At 40.9% G+C, this 24,088-nt stretch overlaps 1 protein-coding gene and 1 pseudogene across 1 annotated transcript in view; one reads left to right on the top strand and one right to left on the bottom strand.

Annotated features, from left to right (window-relative positions):
• Positions 1 to 24,088, top strand: part of PKD2L1 (polycystin 2 like 1, transient receptor potential cation channel) — a 35,158-nt gene that overhangs the window by 1,006 nt on the left and 10,064 nt on the right. The gene's annotated exons all lie outside the window — the stretch shown is intronic.
• LOC132507227 (ras-related protein R-Ras2-like) lies at positions 8,581 to 9,188 on the bottom strand (annotated as a pseudogene).

The raw sequence follows: 24,088 nt of genomic DNA, 5'->3' as shown, positions 1-24,088 counted from the left end.
TACAGGTTACTTCTTCAAGCGTTATAAGAGGAATCCACTTTTTAAGTTCAAGTTCCTGACATCTACTTAACAGCCACTGTTTTCTATTAGCAGGTGGAAGTTTTTACCCTTCTGTAAAGAGTGGAAGACACTCCTTTTTATTTATTTATTTATTCATTTATTTGGTTGCACCAGGTTTTAGTTGTGGCAGGCAGGCTCCTTAGTTGCAGCTCCCAGGCTCCTCAGTTGTGGCATGTGAACTCTTAGCCATGGCACGCTTGTGGGATCTAGTTCCCTGACCAGGGATCGAACCTGCACCCCCTGCATTGGAAGTGCGGACTCTTATCCACTGTGCCGCCAAGGAAGTCCCAAGACACTCTTTTCTGTTCAGAAAAAATAGTTTGGTGGGTTTCACAGAGTTATTATACTAGGTCTGATCCACATTTCTTTGGAGGCAGGAGGAAAAAGATTCAGCAGGCCTTAGAGCTCAGATCCGTAATAAAAGGATTAAAGATGCAAATGGTGTGGTAGTCAGTGCAGCTAAGGTTCTCCCATGTGAAAGAGCACCATGCCACAGGCTTTGAGGGAAGCTTATCTGAAGATCTATCTATAGATATAAGCTGGGAAGGTTTGGTCTCTAAGTTGAGAGAAGCAAGTGAATAGATAGATCGGTGAACCATGGAAGAATAGAGTCAAAGAATTAGAGATAATAATAAAGGTGGACCAAACAGATGCTATAAGGCCTACAGATAAACATGCTTTGCTTTTCTATTAATTGCTTCTTTAAATTTTTGCACAAGTGAATTTTGGCTAGTTTCATAGAGTTGTGTGTGTATGCGTGTGTTGATTGAAGCTGCAGCTTGGACTTTACAACTAAGGTGCCTCCATTACTAGGTGCCTTTATACCCCACAGAAGCCTCTGTTCTTTTTAGGATGCATGAATCGTTTGCAAGTAGACTCTGAAGGTCTGATTATATAAGTTTTGGTTAAAAATTTCATCATCTTTGTGAGCTATCCACATGTGTATGAGCCCTCTAGGAAAGCTGAACACTTGTTTTGGTTGTACTCTGTTGGGACTCACTCTGTGGGGATAGACAGCACAGTTCTGCATGTTTACCACAGGCCATCAGCATGGAGTGAAAGGAGGCAGAGCATATGGGGAACAACAGTCAACCCAGTGTACATTTTTGGGGGCCCATTTGATTCCTTTCAGCAATGACTCTCAGAAATTCGTTTGTTGACATACTGACTTTTTGTCTCAACCATCTGCTAGGAAGGAGTGTTTCTCTCCTTTTTCAGATCCTGTGACAACAGCTGTAACCTGCAGGCAGAGCCTTTCTCTATAAATGACTCAAATATCTCCATTTCCAGGTTAGCCTTTGGAGCAAGATTGGGAGGTTTCTAGCTCCCCAGAGTTAGACTGAACCATTCTGGCTTCAGGGTGGGAAGCTTAAGTTCTATCCACTTGTGTTCTCTACTTTTTGAGATCTCAATGCACCGACAAATACTAGATGGTCTGTAACTTGCCAAAGTCTGAGTCGTGGACTCAGTCCAATAATTACAGAATCCTTAAGTGGCCAGGAGCTTTAGAGGTCATCTAGTTCAAGGATGCAGAAATCCTTTCTCCAAGATCCCTCCTGTGGTTCTCTGTCAGGTGACCAAGCAGCCCCATCGTGGGGAACATCCATGGTAGTTTCACTCTTTCATGGGGCAGCTCTTCTACTGTTGGGAAGCCCTATTTCCTTTCATCCACAGAGCTCCCCTTTCTATGCCAGACATTGGACTGAGATATACAGAGATGACTGATCCTTGAGCCTTTCAGGGGCTCATCTTCTCCTTCTGAGAACTTCCTTCTATTGAGCCGTCTACTTCCCTGTTACTCTCCGAAGTGACAACCCTTCCACTGTGACTGAATGTGGCTATCGTGTTTCTCCTTGGTAATATGTTCTCTGGATTAGTTACCTTCTAGTTTCTCACTAAACCAGTCATTATAATATGGTTTCCAGAAGTGATATTATGCAGAGATTGAAGGCATGGGCTCTGAATTTATACAGACTTGGGTTCAAACACCAGGTTCTACCATTTACCAGGTGAGGGACTTTGAGTAAGTTGCTTAACTTCTCTGAGTTTCAGTTTTCTCATCTGTACCTACCCAATCCAATAAGATTATTACATAAGGTACATGAGGCAATATCCATGAAGTCATTACCTCTGTGCCTAGCATATAGTAAAAAATATTCCATAATGCTCACCATCCTGGTTGCCTGTCTCTAGGCCTGATCTATATGATGCCCAGTAATGGACAAAATACTCCATAGTCAGTCTGACCAGTTCAGAGTTCTGTGATGCTGTTACTTCAGTTGTATCCAGATTTGTGGAATATATGAGGACATGCAGAGGAAATAATTTCTAAACTAAAATCTGAAAAATGAGGAGAATTTAGCTCCTGAAAGAGAGGTAAAGACAAGGGAAGTTTCTGGGGAGAAAGAACAGCATGTGCCAAGTCCCAGAAGTGACAGAGGGCGTGGTCTGGTGAGAGTGCATCAGTGTGGCCGGAGCAGGGAGTTTGAAGAACAAAGTAGTATAAGATGACAAAGCTGGCCGTTTAAGCAGGGGCAGGTCATGAAGGGTCTTATAAGGTATGATATGGAATTGGGATGCTATCCTGAGGACCCTGTGGGGAGCCACTGAAGAGTTATAAGCACAAACGCCAGCCCCCTCAAGAACATTCTTATGAAAGAGAATTTGGAGGCCTTCACATTCTGATGGTTCCTACAACACATAACAAAATACCACTAAAACTAGTTTCCTAGGCCCCATGCTCTCCCAGCCCCTTCCTTCCTTCAGGCTAATCTTCAGGCAACACTGAGCCTTGGACATGGTCTCAGTAGGGCTTCTTTGGTGCTCTCCAGGGTCCTGACCTCACCTGTCTGGCATCTCCGCTTCCTCAGCCTCCCTGAGCTCTGGCCACCTGCAACTAGACTATGTATTCTCAGTGGGGATGATATAGCCCCCAGAGGGGTGGAAGTAGTTTCTTTCAGGGCAAAAAAATCCCACTTAGATATTTCTATAGCTTTTTGGCTCTCCAAAGGGCTATAGTACATAAGCAAATGTAGAGAATATATATGGTATTAAAATTTAATTAGGGTGGAGGGTGATTAGGAAGACAATGTCTAAAGAGGCTCCTGGCTTAGGGTACAATACAAAAAATGTTAAGAAACACTAAAATAGACCCACCTAATTTTGCTAGTCAGTGTGCTGACTAAGATGTCCTACCTAAGGACGGGGATGCAAGTCCTGGCCATAGAATCTGGTATAAAGCAGGGTGGCTGTTGTGTTGTTCTATCAGGATGCTGTCTTCTAAGAGCTGCCATGACATGTGATATGCTGCCATGATATGGATATGCACTGTACCAGTTTGCTTTTCCCTGTCAATTCCTGAAACTAGGTTCAGATGCTCCAGGACCCATATTGGCATTAAGATAAACACTATGGCATAATGGAAAGATAGAACATTGGAGTCAGACTAACGGGATTCAGATACCAGCTCTTCTGCTTATTGGTTTTGTGATGTTAGGCACTTCCTTGTTGGTAGAACAGGGATAATAATACTTATCTTATGGACATAACATATATAAAGAATCTAACACAATTACTGATAGTATTTATCTTTGTGTTATCTAGGGGAATTTCAAAATACTTAATCTTTTAGTCTGTTTGTAAAAAATACCTTTCAAGAAAGAAGCAAATCTGAAAAGACTATATAATGTATGGTTCTAACTACATGATATTCTGGAAAAGGCAAAACTATGGAGATAGTGAAAGGACTGGTGGCTGCTGGGGTCTTGGGGGAAGCTGAAATGAGTAGGTAAAGCATAGAGGATTTTGGGGCAGTGAAACTACTCTGTATGACATTATTATGGTAGATACATGTCATTATTATACATTTGTCTAAATGCATAGAATGTACAACACCAAGAGTGAACCCTAATGTAAAGTATGGACTTCGGGTAATGGTGATGTGTCAACATAGGTTCATCAGTTGTAACACGTACCACTCTGGCTGTGTGTATGTGGAGGTAAGGGGTGTATGGGAAATCTCTGCACCTTCCACTCAATTTTGCTTTGAACCTAAAACTGCTCTAAAAATTAAAGTCCTTTTAAAAAAGTCTATTTTAAAATTTATTTATTTATGGCTACGTTGGGTCTTAGTCGTGGCACGCAGGCTCTCTAGTTGCGGTGCTTGGACTCAGTTGCCCCGTGGCGTGTAGGATCTTAGTTCCCCGACCAGGGATTGAACCCACGTCTCCTGCATTGGAAGATGGATTCTTAACCAGTGGACCACCAGGGGAGTCCCTAGAATGTCTATTTTAAAATACATTTCAAATTTGTAGTTGGCTCCACATTTAGGGATAGTATCATTTGAGCAGCATCCACTTCTGACATTAAAACTTTAAGGCATTTTCTCCAGAAGACCCCAGTTTATCACTACCACCACCACCATCATCATCATCATCGTCATTATCAACAGCATAAACAACAAAGCTTTATTGAATAATTTTTCAATGTGCCTGGCACAATGCCAGGTACATTATCTCATTGACTACTCCCAATAACTCTAAGAAATTGTTCTATTATCACTCCCATTTTACAAATCGGGAAAAGTTTAGATATGGCAAATAGCTTGCCTAAGGCCACACAGCAAATAAGTGGCAGAAGTAGGAATCCAACTGGGGACTAGCAGCCTGACTCACATTCTAAGCAGTCTCTTTGCATGCAAATTTGTTACACATTAATTTATTAACACCCATCAACATCTTATCAAGGATAACTCCCTGCCCTACCCTAAAAGAAGCAGACTCTTGAGAGAATTCTACCAGCTGATTACTTTTCTTTCTTTTTATTGCCATATTTTAAAGGTGATGTAAAAACTTAAGGAACATTTTGAAATACAATTCACCACCACAGTACCAAAGGTTATTTTCTAATTACCAAACTTTATCCATATAGTTATATATTTTGCCTAGTTGTATCATATTGTACACTTCCACTTACAATTATATCATAGTTCCTCATGTTTGTAAGTTGTTTTTGTATTTTCATTTTAATGACTACAGTCACACCACAATTAGCTAAAGCATTTCTCTTGTTATTTCAGTATTTGCCTAGAGTAGGTAAATGTATCTATGCTTGCTGCATTTTTTCACCACTTTTGTTGAATTATCTCGGAATTTCCAGGGAGAGAAAATTACTACAAAGACAAGAATGTATTCTTGGTACTTGCTGTGTGTTGTCATTTTGCCTCTGTAAGCAATCATATAAATTTATTATGTTGCTAGCACTGTAAGATCATACCAATTTTTGTCACAACTTCATTAACATTGGATATTCTTATTTATATTCTTTATTACTGAATAGGCATAACATAGTACAATTTACCTTAATTTATTGGTCTTTGGTTACTAGTGAGGATGGACAATTTTCTCATGTTTTAATATACTATGTGTATTTACTTTTGTGTAAATTGCATAAGAAGTATATTTGAAGACAGGCAAAGAAGAAGATTGGGGGTGAAGTTTGGCACATTAGACCTTAGGTGAGGGACCACCCATCAAAGGGCTTATTTCCAGGATGTGGGTTCCTGGGGCTGGAAAGAACAGTCAACTAAGTCAGGCATCACCTGCACAGCAGTTTGGCCTGGGATGGGCCCCAGTAAACTATAGTGGTCAGCGATACTGAGCACATTTCTTCTCCCTTATGCTTTATTCTAGGAACCGGGTGGGTCTAGACACCAGGGCTATTTGGAGTCTCATCTGGCTAAAATAGATCTATCTTTTTAATGCAGGCATTGTGGGTGAACCATCGATCTTTTCATAATAACCATATCAGTCGTGCAGCCCTTTAAACCTTACAAAGAGCTTTCATACCTATTATCTCATTTGATCCTGACAGCAATCCTGTAAGGGATAGATATTATTACTTCCGTTTCACAGATTAGGAAGCTGTTATTATTGTCATTATGAATAGTCCAGGAGTGATCAGTAATTCAGAAAGGTCCCTGATGGGTGGAGTCAGTCCTATTCCTGGGCAGAGAAAGTGCTGGAGAATGATCTTCCTGCCTCCACCCCTTCCCTCCCACTGTCATGCTGTTTCTGAAAGGGCTTCCAGCCTTTTGTCTTCTTGGCAGGATGGCTGTAGCCTTTTGTTGATGGAGGAAACATTGAAGGTCTTTGTGTGGAAACAATGGCTGTTTGTTTTAGGAGACAGTATTGTTATCTCAAAGGTGCACCTGGGACTGCCCCCACACCCCCCAAAGGAGCGGCTCTGAGCCAAGACAAGGCTGGGTCTGGTCACCATGGAGCTGGGGAGGAGGGCAGAGACCCTTGGCCTTTGGTCACTTGTATCTACACACCAACTAACATCAACTGGATGTTCTTTATCCGCTACTGGTTGTAAGGAAATGCCTGCCTCTGTTCACTGCTTTCTTGTAGAGAATTTTAAGGTTCTGTCCATAGATTGGTGGAATCTTGCATTAACAGGAGAGGCTGAAGTAAGCTTGGAGATCAGGACGAATATGTCTTTTTTAAAATTGAGATACAATTGACATGTAACACTGTATTAGTTTTAGGTGTACAACATGATGATCTGATATATTTACATATTGTGAAAGGATTACCACAATAAATTTAGTTAACATTCATCACCACACATAGTTACAGTTTTTTTTCTTGTAATGAGAACTTTTAAGATCTACTCTCTTAGCAACTTTTCAAATATAGAATACAGTATTATTAACTATAGTCACCAGTCCTGTACCCCAGGATTTATTGATCTTATAACTGGAAATTTTTATGTTTCGACCACCTTCACCCATTTTGCCCATCTCCTGCATCTGATAACCACCAATCTGTTCTCTGTATCTATGAGTTGGGGGGGGGGTTGTTTTTGTTTTGTTTGGGTTTTTTTTGTGTGTGTGTGTTTGTTTGGTTTTCTTTGTTTTTTAAGATTCCACAAATAAGTGAGATCATACAATCTCTCTCTCTCTCTTTCTACACACACACACACACACACACACACACATCACCTTCTCCTTATCCACTCATCCATCAGTGGACACTCAGGTGGTTTCCATGTCTTGGCTATTGTAAATAATACTGCAATAAACTTAGGGGTGCAGATATCTTTCTGTGTGTGTGTGATAACAGATCAATTTTAATTCTAGCACCTGAAGCTATTCAAGGGTATGCTTTAAAAACTTCATGGAACTGTTGTACACATTCAATAAAGTGACAACTGTGCAATACCACTTAGTATCTTAAAATCAGGAACATACTTTTGAATTGTTTAAACACAATCCACAGGATTAAAAACAAAATCAGAAGTTATCCACAGTTATACTAATTGTCAATTAAACGTTTTACCACTTACTATTTGATATAACAGTCAATATCTAGTAGGGGATATTGGAAGTGATTTCAGATTCTCATCATGTTGTACTCTATTGGGAAGGTTTCTTGAGTAGCTATGTGACTGGCCAAAGGTGGGTACAGCCAGGACCAGAACAGCATGTAAGGCTTTACCACAGTTTCTGTAGTTTTGACTTTTTTTCCTTTGTCAGCTAAAAGTGCACAGTGAGAATTAAATACTTATCTTTACATATACACAAGGTATGCTGTGAAAGCATATTTGCTTACAAACATATGAAAATACTTGTTAACTGGTTTGATGAGAAAATAATGTATAAAAGTATATAGCAAAACATTAATCATCTCTGACCCTGGAAAGATCAATTCCATATTTTATATTACAAACAAAAACAGTTTTAGTTTTTTTGAATCCCTTATAGAAATACTTGAAAAGGAAGACAGACAGGAATTATTTATTTTTACTCTCAACGTGGCTGTGAAAAGGGTTAAATTAAAAAACCAAGAACACTAAAATGACTAAGTCCAGAATAAGTCCAAATATTTGGCCACATAGAATATTATCTTTAGGAATAATAGTAAAGGCTTTACACACAGTTTTTAACCTATAAATACAATAGGCATTTTGGTATTTTGGCCACTGGAAAACAAAGGCTATAGCATCGGTAAAGATCTGAGATGTCTCACTTTTGTGGATTCAATTCAGTGTATTTAAGGTTGACTAAAGTTGACATCAAAATTTTTAGAGATAGGCAAAAATTCACATTTAAAAAAAACTCCCTGTGTTTCTATTTAGAGTAACAGTAGGAAATATGATTCCAGAAGTTAAAAATTATTTCACAACCTATGACTTCAGTTTGGCAAACAGCTTAGGTTCCAAAACTGATTCATCCCTATTAAAAGTAAGTCCTTAAAAAAAGAATGTGTCTGTGTATATAGATATCCATTTTAAAGGAATCAGATAATCCTTGAAGCAGCCTTAGTGTTTCCTTTAAATCTGTCTTGAATGACCATTGGATTAGCTTCATGGAAAGGATTAGCCAGCTTCTTGGTCTAAGGCTACCATGGTGATCATTTATCTAAGGCTAGAAAGGTACCAGCGTGATGTAAACTGTAAGGAGAGAGGGAGAAGATGAGGGCTTTTCCTGGAAATTGGTAGCTAAAATTCAAGGGATTCTTAGAAAAAGACACAGTGGCCGCCTTTCTTGTCTTTTTCTTTCGTTGGTTCTGGTGAAGGAGGACATTCCTGCTCTTGAAATTTCCTTATAATTTGGACAAGTTCATGGAAAGCTTGATCTATATTCATCCTGATCTTTGCTGATGCCTCCATGTATGTTACCGTAAGCTACGGTGCTAACTGCTGTCCTTCTTCCTGCATTACCTGTCTCTGATGATCCAGATCTGCTTTATTACCAGTTAAAATCATTGGAAACTCATCACGATCCTTTACTCTGAGAATCTGTCTTTGAAACTTATAAATTTCGTCAAAACTGCCTCTGTGACTGAAAAGACCAACAGGAAACCCTCGCCAGTTCTCACATACTGTTCTTTCATAGCTCCAAACTCCTCTTGTCCCGCTGTATCCAGAATATCTAGCCGGGCTGCCCGGTCACCCATCCCACACTGCTTTGGGCAGGAATGCTCGACGGTTGGATCATAATCCATTACAAAATAGGACTGGATGAACTGGATGGTGAGCGCCGACTTGCCCCCGCCACCCCTGCCGACCACCACTAGCCGGTACGTCTCTTGGCCAGAGCCGTCCCGCCAGCCGGCGGTGGCCATGGGGACGCCGCCCGCCCTCGGCCCGGCTCCGGGGACCTGTGCGGCCGGCGGGCTGTGGGCGAGCGGCCGGGCGGGGGTCCCGGGGGCCGAGAGCTGCTGGAGGGCCGGTCCGGGCGGCAGCGCGTCACCCGGGCTGACCAGGTCCCGACCGAGACGCGGAGAAGCGAGGTGACCGCAGCGGCGACGGGCTGCAGCGGCCAGGGGCCTCACTCCTGTGCACGTCTTCGCAGTGCCTGCCAAACGCAGCCTTCAGCGCCGCTACAAATGGCCCTCTCAGCAGATATCTTTTTGAGATAGTGATTTCATTTCCTTTGAATAAATACCTAAGAGTAGAATTACTGGATCATATGGTAGTCCTATTTTTAATTTTTTAAGAAACCGTCATAGAAGATGTCTTTCTTGACTGAGCGTTCCTAGAATTCACAAAGAAAGGAACAGAAAGATATTGGACGTTCAGGAAATATCTGTGGGTGAGCCCCTAACCCCCATGTGGCTGTAATGATGGCAGAAGATAATTGGTCACATAGTATCATAACATTAGTGAAGGCACAGTGGTGATGGAGAGAGCATGGGACCTGGAATAAGATGACTTGCTTCAAATGATGGTACAACCAGTTACTAGACACGTGCCTTTGACAAGATGTAGCTCAAGATACTTAAATCTCTGGAGGCCTTGATTTCCTTGTATTTCTTTTCTTTTCTTTTTTGCGCGGCTTGTGGGATCTTAGTTCCCTGACCAGGGATCGAACCCGTGACCCCTGCAGTGGAAGCATGGAGTCTTAACCACTGGACTGCCAGGGAAGTCCCCCTTTTTAAAAAAAATTTTATTGGGGTATAGTTAATTTGCAATGTTGTGTTATCCTTGTATTTCAAATGAGGATAATGTCTGCCTTTGTGAGACTGGTGGAAAACAAATAAGGTACTTAGTACAGTGCCTGGCATATAGTGGGCTTTCAATAAATATCAGTTGTCATTCCACATCATTTCCATAAATTTGGAAAATATTGAAATGTAAAGTTTAACACACCGGAAGCCCAAGGTCTGTTTGAAAACACCAGGATAATGCTTAGCAAGGATAAGAAAGATTAGCCCTCTAGAAAGGGTTGCCAAGGATTAAGAATGGCCATGGGATGATGATTTCATGCCTCAGCACACTCAGTTACCCTTGGCCTATCCAGACCCAGAGAATTACAAAGTCCTTCTAGTACTAGGGTGAGGTGATCTGAGTCAGTTCAACTTAAATGATAGGGATTTAGGCCGTACCAGCAGGCTTTGACCTGTATTTGCTATAGCAGAATTCCCTGGTGTCCCAGAATTTCTGGGGCATGGATCACTATTACAAGACCGGTGGGCCTGGACATATCCTGTTGTCCAATGCTGAGTGACAACTTGTCATTTAGTTTCCCCCATGTGGGACTGTCATTGGTCTCTAGAAGTACAGTGGTACATTTAAGTGCTAGATCTTAGGATCAGGGAAAGGATTTTTAAGAAGAGCTATGCTTCAGTCAAGCACGGAAGTGCAGGCAGCACTAGCTGATGAAATCTGGGGCACCACCAGTGTAAGTGGCCCGAGAAAGGACATGTAGCACGTATTCATAAGGCATGAGTCTGAGTGCTGACTCTGCCTCTCGCCAGCTGAACAACCCTGAGCTAATCATATAAACTCTGAACTTCATGATTCATAGGAAACCGCTCATGGGTAAGGCGGAACAATCAGGCCATGGCTGACCGGCTATAGCAAGATATTGCATGGAAAAGCTCTTTGAAAACTATGCAATGTGGTACACAGGTAAGGGATTTTAATAATATTGATAATGATCTCTTTACACTATGGAGTGGTGGCAGCAGGACGTCTAGGGTTTTAAGTTCAGGCAGATTCTCAGGTCTGGGTGGAGGTGCTAATCACAGAAATGAGGCATAGGGCAGTGGTTCTCAAAGGTGAGCAGATTATTTCACAGCATGAAGGAAAAGGGCAGTTGAGACAATGAGAGCTTGGGTATTCATACATTCAAACATTTATGAAGTCCTACTATGTGTCAGGCCCTAGGCCAACTGTTAAAGGGTTTGAAATAGAGAGACTCATCCTCTGCCTTCAAGGAGCAAAAGAGGTGGACATGTAAACCAACAGTGACATGTGGTGTGATGAATGTAATAGTGAAGGAGCGCTCTGGACCATGGCAAGATGTGAGGGGCAGAATGGTCAGAGAGACCTGGGAACTGTTGCAGGTCCCAGAGGCAGGCAACCATTCACATCCGAGGAGGCCCAGAGTCAATGCCAGGGAAGCCTAAAGTCATTGCCGTTTGCTTGCTTGTTTGTTTTAACATCTCTGGCTTTCAGCCTGGAGGAGGCAGGGGTCGAAGGAGGCAGCAAGAGCCAGCTAAGACCTCAGACTATGGAAATGAAAGAGCTTTGCTGAGTCTGGAAGGGCAAGTATGAGAGGAAAATGTAATTTTAACTAATGCATAGTCCTTGTTTTAAAAAGTCCAATAGGGCCACTGTTATTAACCACTATTAATAGTTTGGTGTATATAATTTCAGCCATTTTCTAGGCACATGTAGATATACATAAATTTAGATAAGAGGCCTTGGTTGGTTTATACTAAAAGGCGGTCTGTGTAAACAGAGATGAAATGTCCACCGAAGGTGGGAAGTGTAGGAGGCTTTCCCAAGGTGTTGATGGCTGATGGCAATAATCTCAGTATAGGAGGATCTCTTGATGTACTTTGTAGAAACTAACTCACACTTCAAAATATCTGCCAGGGGGCTTCCCTGGTGGCGCAGTGGTTGAGAGTCCGCCTGCCGATGCAGGGGACACAGGTTTGTGTCCCGGTCCGGGAAGATCCCACATGCTGCGGAGCGGCTGGGCCCGTGAGCCATGGACACTGAGCCTGCGCGTCCGGAGCCTGTTGCTCCGCAACGGGAGAGGCCACAACAGTGAGAGGCCCGCATACCGCAAAAAAATATATATATATATCTGCCAGGAACTGCCAGCCTGCAGTGAAGGCAGGAGTCAGGGGCAGTGCTTCTTGCTGGGTACTTCTGTATCCTGACCTGACTCTCCCAGCATCTCCTTTCTTCTCTCTCGTCTCTTTCCCCAGCTCTGGTCCACTTTGCTTCCTTCTTACCTACCTCTGCCCACAGTATTTGACTCTTCTTTCCTTTTGACTTTTTTCTCTGGTCCACTGTCCATAGTCCTCCTGTCCCTGACACAGCTTCTTGAGATTTCTTTGAAAGGCTCTTTCTGATGGGAACTCCAGGGAAACATTGTTCACTTTTGGTTCTTGAGCCCCAGGGAAGGTGTGTTTTGTTTTGTTTTTTTAACTGAAGTTGATTTACAATGTTGTGTTAATTTCTGCTGTACAGCAAAGTATTTCAGTTATGCATATATATATATATATACATTCTTTTTTAAAATTCTTTTTCATTATGGTTTATCATAGGATACTGAATATAGTTGTCTGTGCTATACAGTAGGACCTTGTTGTTTATCCATTCCATATATAACAGCTTACATCTGCTAACCCCAATCTCCTACTCCATCCTTACCAAACCCCCTCCGCCTTGGCAACCACCAGTCTGTTCTCTATGTCTGTGAGTCTGCTTCTGTTTCCTAGATAGGTTCATTTGTGTCATATTTTAGATTCCACATATAAGTGATATCATATGGTATTTGTCATTCTCTTTCTGACTTACTTCACTTAGCGATAATCTCTAGGTCCATCCATATTGCTGCAAATGGCATTATTTCATTCTTTTTTATGGCTGAGTAATATTCTTTTGTATATGTATACCACATCTTCTTTATCCATTCATCTGTTGGTGAATGTTGAGGTTGCTTCCATGTCTTGGCTATTGTGAATAATGCTGCTGTGAACATAGGGGCGCATGTATCTTTTTGGATTAGAGTTTTGTCTGGATATATGCCCAGGAGTGGGACTGCTGTATCATATGACAATTCTATTTTTAGTTTTTTGAGGAACCTCCATACTGTTTTCCATAGTGGTTGTGATCTCGGCGAGGCAGCAATGAGTGGTGCTGTGAAGCGAAATCTTAATTCCCTGCCCAGGAATTGAACCTGGATAGCCTGGATGAAAACTAGGAATCCTGGCCACCGGACCCCCTGGCTCTTGCCCCCAGTGAAAAATGCATTTCTCACAGAGGCAAACCTGTAAAAACAGGTACAAAGTTTATTATTAGAGACATAGCACAGCAACAAGTGGGAGAGTGCACAGAGAAACACTTTGTTTAGTTAAGATAGAAGCAAGGCAGAGATGCACACCTGGAGAGAAAGGGTGGGGCATCCTCCCTAATAAGGAGGAGTGCAGTAAAGAGGCGGTTAAGTCATTTCTATAGGTCAGTTTTTCTGGGTCTTTGTTTACCTTTGGCCAATTATCTGGTTGCTTTTTCCACACCTGACCTGCCTTAGGAGCCTCCCCAACATGCGTGCGCAACTTTCTTCCAAGATGGATTACAGCCCAGAGGCCTATGGGATGGCCTTAGCATCACGTATTACGGGGTGGTGCCCCCTCCTTTTTGACCCCCAAGGAGCCTTTCTGCGCATGTGCGATGTTTCCCTTGCCCCAAGGATGGGAAATGTATGACCTCTTGATCTTTTAACAGGGTGTAGTCCCACTCTGTCCCTGCCATAAAAATGTCCAACGTCTGGTTATTTACCTTATTTCTGTTGCTGGTTTTTATGAGGTGCAGATCTCGAAATATAGACAGGAGACCAGTCATAAATATGTAGTTCTGGGGCCCATTTGTCTCTTGCTTCAGGAAATGTAAACAGGGAGCTAGTAATGAATGTCTGGCCTGGAGCCCATCTTCTTCTTACCCCAGGAAGTGTGAACAGGAGACCAGTTGTAAATGTCTAGCTGGAGCCCATCTATCTCCTGCCTCATTTGTACCAACTTACATAGGAAAAGTTTGATAATGTGTTTCAAGGAGTTCACGCCCTTCAAAGCGATAATGACATGGTCTCTATTTAAATGATTTAAAAATCAATCCATATATTAATTACTTAAATATGTCTTCCCTTTCTATAGAACAATTTGAGAGCCTCCTTTTGTGTACTGAGTGAGCATGCCCTGTGGTAAAGGAGGTGATGCATTTATCTGCCGTGTCTGAAGCTGTCTTCATACATTTTTCCTGGACTGCTTTAATTTTGCAATATCACATGAGCCAATCAATGATGGGCTACCCTTAACAGACCCTGTAACTCCAGAGAGAATCAATTCTTGGCATTGGATGAACATATGGTTTGGTCATGGTATTGATTATCCTACAGTCTTCACGGAATCATTGATGCATGCAGCTTGGATTGCAAAATTACAGGTGAAGTCCATGGCTTCTCTGTAGTGAAATCACTCATTACCAATTCTACTATACCTTAGTCACCTTTCTGTAATCTTTTATAAGGATAGTGCGTGAAACGGTGGCATCATAATTGGGGTAACCCCGATATATGTGGTTTAGGTATGTCTTGCCTGCTTTCCCAGCTTTCCTGGGTCCACATTTTCAAGGACTCTAGCCATGGCACCCTTTAACATCAAGGGCTCTTCTCTTAATGCTTCCTCAGTTTTAGTATTAAATATCTCTTCGGTGTAGGTAGATATAGGCAGCAAAGTCTTTTTTTTTTAATTTATTTAATTAATTTATTTTTGGCTGGGTGGGGTCTTCGTTGCTGCACGTGGGCTTTCTCTAGTTGTGGCAAGCGGGGGCTACTCTTTGTTGCAGTGCACGTGCTCCTCATTGCAGTGGCTTCTCTTGTTGCAGGGCATGGGCTCTAGGCTCGTGGGCCTCAGTGGTTGTGGCACGTGGGATCAGTAGTTGTGGCTCACGGGCTCTAGAGCGCAGGCTCAGTAGTTGTGGCGCACGGGCTTAGTTGCTCCGCGGCATGTGGGATCTTCCCGGACCAAGGATCGAACCTGTGTCCCCTACATTGGCAGGCGGATTCTTAACCACTGCGCCACCAGGGAAGTCCTAGGCAGCAAAGTCTTTAAACCTCAGGTCTATAGTACTCTCCATGGCCTTGGCTTTTTTCAAGATGATCAGTCTCTGGGAGATCTCAGGCAAAATCTTTCAAGGAAACACAGATAAGAGCAAGCACAGTCTTACTCTATAACCTTCTAGGAGGATATGTGTAGAACCACTTCTGACTCATCAGCTAGTAAAAAAACCCATACTGAGGCAGGTCTCTTATGTTATACCCCAGTTGGCATCTTCTCTTGAAACAGTGTGCCCTTCTTAAAGACCAAAGCTATATATGTCATATATCTCTCCTGATATTGCTGAAGTTCATTCTATGTCTTGAGGTTTTTGGACAAGAACTATGCTATTTGGGGGGCAGTATTTTTCTTTCCAGGATGGCCCTGAAGAAGACCATCCGTCTTCCTCAGGGCCTTTGACCTCCTGGTTTAACTGCTGTCTTAATAAACTTTTCAAGTGGTTCTGAAACCATGTAACAGTTTACAATCCATCAGCTAAGGTTATATTAAATCTATAAGAATCAATTGCTTTTGCTCGCTCTTGCATCTGCACTAAGAAATTGAACAGAACAGAGAAATTCCAGCAGCTGATCACAAGTGTATTCTTGTGGCCTGTTCCCTAGTCCCATCTTCAATCATGTAGGTATCTTATTTCAGTATTTCATCCCCTGAGATAATCTGTTACGAAATTCATTCAGCATGGACACATATTTATGGTCTTTCTTACCCCTGTCATAAGATCTCAGAGCTATCAGAAATTTTAGGGGGATCACTAGTCAGTTCTTGGATTCGTTTTCCACTTCTCAGAATGATCCCCTTCAGCCTGATTGGATTCCTTCAAAAGCAACTCATAACCCTTTGGCCGTGAATCTGATTTCCTAAGAAGAAACGGGCCATGTGTAGTCATAGGTTCTCTACAACTTTAATCCTCTCAACGTAAGTCCTAAAAGGCTTGATAATGCTTAGTTACCAAGGCAGCTGTGAGTGATATAGTTCTCTCAGCTGTATTCTCTTAGATACACTGATGTGAAATCCTTCAGTGAACGCTCTGAGGACTTAACCCTTCCCTCATTTCCAGGTCCCAACTTTCTTCTGCCTACTCTCCATCTTAAGAACCATAAGGTATTTGGAATCCAACTTTGGATGATCCAATGGCATTAATCAGAATGTGTCAGTGGAATGGCAAGCAAAGAAGAGAGTGAAGGGAGGAATTGCCCAAGAAGAACAACAAAATAATTAATTTTTTAAAAAAACGTTTTCATTTTGTATTTATTTGTTTATTTATTATTTATTTTGGCTGCACTGGGTCTTAGTTGCGGGATCTTCGTTGCAGCATGCATGCGGGATCTAGTTCTCTGATCAGGGATCAAACCCGGCCCCCCTGCATTGGGAGCACGGAGTCTTACCCACTGGACCACCAGGGAAGTCCTGACAACAAAAGAATTTCTTAATAGGGGACATCGTACTAAGAAAGGGAAAAATGTTCTGTGTATCCAGTAAATGGTTTTAACCAAGAGGTCTGAGATTAGACTTGGCTTTTCTTAGGATAGGAATTTTGTGCTAACAGCTTGTTGACTTCAACTCTTTTTCCCTCTATGCTTATCCTAATTTTCTTAGAAAAGTTCCTTTTGCAAAGTACCCTTCTGATATGGATGTATTCATATGAATTGCTTCAGTTGGGATGTTGGTTTAGCTGCAATAACAGTGGCTTAAATAAGATAGAAGCTTGTTTCTCTGTCATGTAACAATCTGAGGTATAAGAAGCCCTGGACTAATGTGGGGCTCCACAATCATGTGGGGCCCAGGCTCATTCTACCTTATTGCTTTGCCATCCTCAACATATGGCATCTGTCTCATGTTCCAGCTCCTGCTCTTATGTCCATGCTCTAGCCAACAGGAAGTAGGAAAATAGAAAGGGAAAGCATTTTCCTTCCTTTTAAGGACATAAGTCAGAGATGTACATGGGAACATGTCACTTCACTTGTATTCCATTGGCCAAAATTTATTCAAATGTCACTATACCTAGCTGCAAGGGAAGTTGGATAATGTGATGTTTAGTTGGGCAGCCATGTGCCCCTAGATAAAATTATATTATTATGCAAGAAGGAGAGGAAAGCTATTGGGGAATAACTAGCAGTTTGTGCCAGGTAGGGGAAGAGTAAATCGTGCCCATAGTTTGGCATGGGAGCAGTAACAGCTAACGGAACCTGGAGAAATCAAGGAACTTATAACCTCCCTGACATAAATCATAATGGAAGCTGATGAGATACGGTTCTTTTCCATCAGGAATGAGTATTAAAGTGTTTAGCTAAGCTATTGTGAAACTATCATCAGAGGCTGTTGGGGAGGCATTAAGAAGGGTGAGTTCAGGGCATTGTATTTTATTTCACAAGATAGTAGACTCACCCTGTAGGGATAATCATAGACCTTATTTCCCTCCAAATTATTTACATGACCAAAGCCAAACAGGATCCAGTGTCCTAATAAATAGGTAAAGATATTTCAGAGAGCTTCTCAGCAAGCCAGGTGATAAGAGAGGCTCAGGAAAAGACCATCAGAGGAGCTGTTGGTTAAATATATAGAATTGGTAAAGCCCAAGGAACTTCCAACTCTTCAACAGTGGGAGGACTGTTATCACAGTGGAAGTTCTATCCACATAATGACTGCCAGGGCTGGGATTGGGGTGAAAGAGACCTCCATTTTTCTAGAGAAGCATCCTCAATGCTTTTCCTCAGAGCTAGCCAGTTAGCAGTTGGCTTTTGCGTGTCAAACACTTGAAGGCACAGAGTTTCCAACAGAGGAGTAGTGTAGACACATAAAGGAATTATACACTTGCTGGCAGAAGCACCCCAGCTCTTCAAGGTTCTTTGTCAATTAGTTGAGAGAAGGGATCTCGTTCCTGCTCAGAAAGAGTGCTGTTAGAAAAGGATGGCTATGTTCCCTTAAATAGTAATTAGGGACAGGGAAGGCGCTCAGTAGCATGATGATAACCTGTATGGCAATCACCCGGGAAAGGAGAGGCACAAAGCAACTGCTGACTTCTTATTGCTCTGATCTGGGAAGGTCTTCCAGCACTTCAAAAAAGAGGACAAGAATATTTGGTCTCTACTATAAATATTGGGATGGATAAAATCAAATTATTATTCAAGCTCACGATGATGATGATTAATAATAATTATTACAGTCACACTTAGTTAATTACAATATACTTATGCTCCACCTATGTCCGAAAGGAATCTGAGCCACTTATATTAAAAAGCACAAATACAGGGACCCAGTGGTTAAGACTCCTCGCTCCCAATGCAGGGCCTTGTCAGGGAACTAGATCCCTCATGCCATGACTGAAAAAAAAAAGATCCCGCATGCCGCAACTAAGACCCAGAGCAGCCAAATAAATAAATAAATGTTTTTAAAACACAGATACAATAAAATATAACCCTTTAGAATTGTAATAAAAAGACTTAACAAAAGACTGGGAAGAGATAGGGGAGGAAGATAACTTAAGATAAACAAATGCACTGCAAGTGAGAACAAAGCCTGAGGTTCCTGGAAACCAAAGCAAAGAAGAAAACACAAATAGATTGAGTAGTTCTCATTGTGAGTAAGAAAGAGCACACCAGTTAATAAGAAGATGCTAACTCTGGGAAGAATTGGCTTTGTTGGATTTTATGTAAGAAACATGGAATATCATAATGGATAAAAGCAATGTTAAAGATTGGAGCTACTTTTCTTTTGACTGTGTTTTATATCTGCCTCCCTTAAAATCTGTATAATATCCTTACTCTATAAAGGCAATTTTTAGGAGTAGGGATATATATTTACATACGTATATATATATATTTATGTATCTCTATACATACATATATGTGTGCATATATGTACAATTTAGATATTTGTAAACACACATATATATGTTTGTGTGTATAAACTTCATGATATTCTAGAAACCTGACTTTACCCAAAAATATAGTTCAGAAAGCTTTGAGAAATGAATGGTATTCCTAGAATATCATCCTCAGTTGACCTAGTCAGCAAACCCTCTTCAATATAGGGTAATAATGTATTTTAATTAATGTAGACTTTGTCACAGATATGCTAAAGTCATCCACAGCCCTCTAGAGACGTTCAGACAGTAGCAGAAGCTTTTCTAGCTCCGTTTTCCTCAGAAATAATGCAATCTTTTTGAAAATGTCGTGGTTTTCCTATAAGTAAGGAATATGTCACAACAAAATAAAATCCAGTGAAAACAGGCTTAAACCTGAATGGAATTTTTTGTCTAGGTAATGAAAGTCCAAAGGAGGACAGGGTTCAGGGCTGATCAATCCAGTGGCTTAAGGACATCATCAAAGACTCACCTGTTTCTGTTATTCAGTTCTCTCAGCTGCACAATCAGTTTCATGCTAAGTCTGGATCATCTGGGGCTTTCTTATTCATATCTAGTAAGAGACAGTAGGTCCCAAAATGTTCCAGAAATCTCTCTTCATGAGTTCTTGATCTCAAATGGATTACATGCCCATCCCTGAACTGATAATGGCACCAAGGGAGGGGTATTTGTGGATTAGCTTAGCACTGAGCTCCTGTCCAAGTCCTAGAGCCAGCTGTGGATTCAGCATCTGGCAACATATGTGAGATGCTTAGTAGAGGTGTGATACCTCAAATAAAATCATGGTATGAACCAAGAGAGGGTCTTAGGAAGTAGTCACAAAGCCCAATATAGCATCCAGCACCTGGAAATTTCATCCTGTGACTTGAAAACAAATAGGTAGAAAGATTTTAAAAATGATTTTATTATTTTTATGTTCTATTATTATAGCATTAATTGAACTCCATGGGAATGAAGAGAAATAAAATCTGCCTATTATACTATTCATTAAAAAGTCCAATTTTCCTTTAAGGTTTTATATATTTACTATTTTTAAAATATTTAAATGTAATGATAGCAGCAAAACAATTTTGCATTTTGCTTTTATTACCATTTCAATGGTTGTATCATACTCCATTAAGTGGCTCAGTGATATAAGTTATTTATAATTATCTATAATTTATTGCCTCTCTGTAAGACATTTAGGTTGCTTGTAATTTTTTGATGTTGTAAATAACCCAGGTAACATTTTTATGCCTGCGATTTTTTTCCTTCGAGACTCATCTATGTCAGAGTATGATTCTTCATACAGATTTATATACATTTATTCACTTATACCAGAATGAAGAAATTTGAAGCTTCTTTTTTTAAAAAATTAATTTATTATTATTTTTTGGGGTGCATTGGGTCTTTGTTGCTGTGCGCAGGCTTTCTCTAGTTGCAGCAAGCGGTGTGCGGGCTTCTCATTGCAGTGGCTTCTCTTGTTGCGGAGCACGAGCTCTAGGTGCACAGGCTTCAGTAGTTGTGGCATGCAGGCTCAGTAGTTGTGGCTCACGGGCTTAGCTGCTCCGTGGCATGTGGGATTTTTGCTCCGCGGCATGTGGGATCTTCCTGGAACAGGGATCGAATCCGTGTCCCCTGCATTAGCAGACGGATTCTTAACCACGGAGCCACCAGGGAAGTCCCTGAAGCTTCTTTTAAGATGCTGATCTTTTGAGTTTACCAACTGCTTTCATAATTTGCCTCCTGACCCAGATATTGAACTCTTCAAATAGTTTTCTTATAAGGATACCTTATAAACGTGCACAATCCTAACCATCTGGATTGACCTTTGGAAGGAGAGTCAGGTCCCTAATCAGAAGGATTTTGAGTAGTGGAGTGATATGTTAGTATAATGTAGAGCAGTGGCTAAATTCAGGGTCTCTGGAGAGAATCAGACCTGAGTTTGAATTCAAGTCTACCTCTTTGCTATCTGATCTTTGGACAAATTATTTAATAACATTTTGGATTTCAGTTATCTGCATAAAATACAGATAGTTCCTACTACTTTATGAGGTTTTTTTTCAGGATTATGGGAGAAAATGTATTCAAAGCCTGGTGAATAATAAGTGTCAGTAGTAGTGATTATTGTTATTATTCAGCAACTGTGAATTTGACCTGAAGCCAAGGGTAAAAGGCATGATATAATGTATAGGAGAATTTAGTTTCTGTCCAAGAGAAAAAACATCAGATTCCCTGTAGTGGATGTGGCCACCTGGTCTCTGAATCCCTTTCACAGCATTCTCATGCAGTCATTGTCCAGTGTCTGAAAATTTCCTGGAATGAGGCCCTCACTGCACCTAAAAGGTGTTAAAGTGCTGACATACTGACATTTGATATACTGACACAAATTCTGATTCCTCCCTGTTCCTGTCCTTTCTCTGGCCTAGTGTTACCTTTTGAAGCACACAGAGCAACTCCACTCCTTCACTGGATCTTAAAGGAAGGCTCCAGGAAGGCCAGCCACTGCCCATTGCAGGAACCCCTTCCACGTGATCCTCAGCAGATGGTCCTTTGCTGACACTCTCAGGGGCAAAATGGATGTTTGTGAAGTGTGGTCCTTTTCTTAATAGGAAGCACTAATGGTTAGGAATCTCTGCCTTTTATGAAACTTAAGTTTTCCCTCCTGTAACTTCTACCTTTTGGATATAGTGCTGTCCTTAAAGCAGAACAGAATTAGTTTACTATGGAGGCAAACAGATTTGCATTTGAATCCTGGCTCCCTTAGTTGTTTACCTTGGGAAAGTGACTTCAGCCCTCTGAGACTGGGAAATAATAGCACCTAATACATAAGGTTGTTGTAGGATTAAATGAAATAAGCATATCAAGCACTTAACATAGGGCATATATTAGGTGTTCTGAGTATCAGTGGGCATTTGACTAGGTGAAACCATTTTTCTCAGAATACATAGTCTTTACTGTCTTGGATAATAATCAGTGATGTTATGCCTCCGTAAAGGGTTGACAATCTGTTCAGAGCAATACTGATTTTGAGTGGTAACTTTGGAGAATTGGAGAGGAGGAAAAGATATAGCCGTGACTACCACCTAGTGGCCATCTAGAGGTATAACAATTTAATCAGCAATGTCTTTAGGAAAAGTTCAGCTCACTAACCATCAGTTCTAACTGCGGCGGACCCTCAGCAGACAGAAGTTTGATTTCCAACCCATTTTCCAGGTCCAGAAGAGTTGAGTCTGAGTCCTACAGATACTGAGGATGGGAATCACAGATTTGATTTAGAGAGAAGTCAAGTCATTTCTTGGAATTAATAGAGTGGAATGCGGAAATGTGAAATAATAATGCCTTCTTTTTGCTGATTTCGTCCTGGAAACGTATGATGTTGCTTGTGCCTAATCTGGGACCACTCACCGGCCTTTCTTTCCCCCAAGACTGTGGATGAACTTCAGTCCACACCAAAGCATTCCCTTTCCAGAAAGGGAATAAAATATGTTCCAAGATTTGAAAATAAAATTCTTAAAGGGAATTGCTCACAAGAGGCTGACAAATCCTACTTTAAATTTTTTTATTTAATTTTTTGATTTAAAGTTTAATTAGTGAACTGAAAAGTTACAAGAGTAATACAAAGAGTTCTTACATATATTTCACCCAGATCTCCCAAATACGAATATTTTACCATGCTTGCTTTTCCTTTATCATTCTCTCTCTGCCCGCCTCTTTCTCTTCACACATATACACACACAACTGTTTGAGGGTAAACTGCAGACATAATGTCCTGTTATTTCTAAATACTTTAATGTGTATTTTGTAAAAACAAGGAAATGATCAAAGTCAGGAAATTATCGATGATCCAGTACTATCATCTAATGAACAGACCTTATTACAGTTTCACCAATTATTCCACTAATAGCTTTTACAGCAAAAGAAAAAAATTATGGTCCAGGATATAATCCTAACTGGATGCACATATTGCATGTAGTTTTCATGGTTCTTTAGTATTTTAGGACAATTTCTTTGTTTTTCATGACCTGGCTAAAAAACTGAGTAACAATTCAAAATATTGACAAATTATAAAAAGTTTTATAGAATTATAAAAATTTTAAAGAAAAGACAGGAATCCATGAGTTCATACTGATATATATACATGAATAAATTAATGAGGAAGAAGGAAAAGCTCTTCCTGAAGAGAATGCCAACTAATAAATGCAGAAGGAATGATGGAATGAGAAAATCACAGCTTGACAACCTTAATAGTAATAATTAGGCAAAAGTTGTCAAAGGATGCTAAAACTAGTAAGTGAAAGGTTGATGAATAACAGGATATTTGCATAGTTTCCAAGTATTTCCCCACAGAATATGTATTCATTACAAAGAGAAAATAATAATTGTATATTGAAGAAAGCTGGATGATACCACCTTAACAAGGGATCAAAGTTAATATCACCAGTAATAATACGGTTACACAATTTATGCCTCCTAATATCATGCACTGAAAAGGACACAGTCTCCTTCTTTGATATTCCTTGCCAAAAATGTATAATCTGAATTTAAACACAAGGAAATATCAAACAAATCTAAATTGAGGGGCAATCTATGAAGTAAATGGCTTATACTCTTCAAATTGTGCCTTTAACCAGAAAACTTATAGCGTCCCTTGACAGCCCTACTTCAGATGTGTGTATTAGGGTGGTCAAGGGAGATCTAGTTCTTCAGGGCAAAGGCCTTGTTCTATTTTGATCTGGGGATGCTCTGAGTCCCTCTCTCAGGAGACAACTGTGCCCATCAGGATGCACCAGGGCCAGAGGTGCCATGCCTACCTCCTACTCCCATGACTGCAGAGTTGCTGACTCCAAGGTCCAGGATACCACATCTCCATTGTACGATATTTGACCAGGGCCTTGGCATACGCTAGAATTTGGAGGCATTTTCCCAAGGGCATTAATAGAGGACAAATAAAAGGAAGCACTACCTGATGCAGAAGGTAGAAATTTCCTGGCTCTGGGGAGTAAGAACTAGGAAGTTAAGCTGGTTCCGGAAGAGAAAAGTGAATATT

Source organism: Lagenorhynchus albirostris, chromosome 16, assembly GCF_949774975.1.
Source record: "Lagenorhynchus albirostris chromosome 16, mLagAlb1.1, whole genome shotgun sequence".
Lineage (NCBI taxonomy): Eukaryota > Metazoa > Chordata > Mammalia > Artiodactyla > Delphinidae > Lagenorhynchus > Lagenorhynchus albirostris.
The sequence above is the reverse complement of the archived record's forward strand: the minus strand, read 5'-3'. Positions and strand labels throughout refer to the sequence as shown.